General features: G+C 35.3%; 1 protein-coding gene across 6 annotated transcripts in view; it reads right to left on the bottom strand.

The window, feature by feature from the left end:
* LOC106458975 (endonuclease/exonuclease/phosphatase family domain-containing protein 1-like) overlaps positions 1-1,719 on the bottom strand; it is a 43,392-nt gene that overhangs the window by 29,865 nt on the left and 11,808 nt on the right. The window contains exon 1 of one of the 6 annotated variants that reach the window (XM_022385349.1): positions 1,048-1,276. The exons of 4 other annotated variants lie outside the window; for them this stretch is intronic. The gene's annotated coding sequence lies outside the window, so the exon portion shown is untranslated. Of the gene's footprint in view, positions 1-1,047; positions 1,277-1,719 lie in introns of those variants that run through there. One more of the 6 variants, XM_022385347.1, reaches the window with a different exon arrangement.

The raw sequence follows: 1,719 nt of genomic DNA, 5'->3' as shown, positions 1-1,719 counted from the left end.
ATGAAGAAAAACTTTGATATGTTTAACGTAACAGCAAATGTACAACGTTTCGACAAGGTTTTGTCATCATCAGGTACCTTGTCGAAACGTTGTACATTTGTTGTTATGTTAAACTTATATTAAAGTTTTTCTTCACTACCCATTCAAGCCGTCTCCAAGCATTATTAGTCTCAAAGTGGGTTCCTCATCATCGAAAGAGAAACTAAACGCTACAAGTAAACGAAAATTAACTTGTGGTGCACTGAAACAGACTGGAATATGTACTCTAAGAAATGCAACAGATAATTTTTGTAGCTGATATTCTGAGATCAATTTATATACTTGTAAAATTGAGGTAAAACGGCATAAGTTAATGATCCTCACAATGTTAAGTACGATGACGTTATTGATATACTAGTCGAAAGCATATGGAAGACGTGAACATTGTTCACATTAAATATGTTTTACACGAATAAGTGTGTACAGTTATAAGTATCCTTTTAAATGTTCTATGTCAGAACACGATCACGAGTCATTTGTTTTTGTGGCGGTTTAATCCTGATTATTTACTTGAGATGTATATATATTGTTCAAAAATAGTTCTATAAACATATGTTCTCGTCTGCTACAAAATATGCCCCGTGCGTGTTTGTTTTGTCTCGGATATACATTACTTTCACCCAGCATGTCTATACGTTTGTCCAAATCAGACCTGTTCATTCTAAGGCGCCATTAAAAGTACGACAGAACTTTAGGGGAATTCTTAATGTACTTTAAGAGTTATTTTCCTAGATTTACGAGAAACTACAAAAACTGAGTGGTACATATATTGCTCGCGGATTAGCAAGGGCTGTTTTATTAACATAGCAGATATATATTTGGAGAAGTCCCGTAAAATACTACCACACAGAGTAGTTACCCAAAGAATAATGGTAATTAATTCGGTAGTAAACGGAATTCTAAAACATACGTTAAAAGGCTAGGCATTCTAAGCGATCATGCAAAACGTGAAAATTTTCAAAGTTTTACGTTCATTACTTTTGTAATACATAACGTTAAAGAGCTTACCACTCACCTATCCTGGAGGAAAAACTCGTACAAAATGGTAACTACCACTGTAAACCTACTTCTGCGTTTCAAGAAAAGACAAAACTGATTCGAGTAGTTAACACAAAGCTCGGGCGATGCTTGATAAAGCACGTGAGCTACCAAATCTTGATATCTACTCCCACAAGCCGGCCTGACGCACGCCAACTAACACTAAACCACAAACCAGTTGATTTCTGAGGCAATATTTACACTCTAACTTCCAACACATATTGGCCTCCTTCCAAAATATGCAGGTTACTTAATAAGAAAAGTGTGACACGCGAGCATGACGCGGTCATCTCCATCCCTCATCAAAGTAACAGATCATTGCGAAAGCTCGGATGGCCGACCCACCTATTTTCAAATTAAACGAGTTAACAAAACATCAAAATAAATTAACCCCTGCCACATCTTATTCAAGCAATATCCTTGAAACTTGAAATTTTATTACATAAATGTCTTTCTGTCAATGAAGTCAGTATATGTATATTAATGAAATTAAACGCGTATGTACCGTATTTTTCGGAGTACAAGACGAACTTTTTTTACCCTAAAATTTGATGTCAAAATCTGCTTGCGTCCTATACACCGAAGGTATGAATAATATATATGTATATATGCGATATACACAAGCCATGTGTAAACATTATT

Source organism: Limulus polyphemus, unplaced genomic scaffold, assembly GCF_000517525.1.
Source record: "Limulus polyphemus unplaced genomic scaffold, Limulus_polyphemus-2.1.2 Scaffold540, whole genome shotgun sequence".
Taxonomy (NCBI): domain Eukaryota; kingdom Metazoa; phylum Arthropoda; class Merostomata; order Xiphosura; family Limulidae; genus Limulus; species Limulus polyphemus.
This window is presented reverse-complemented; position numbering and strand designations above follow the sequence as displayed.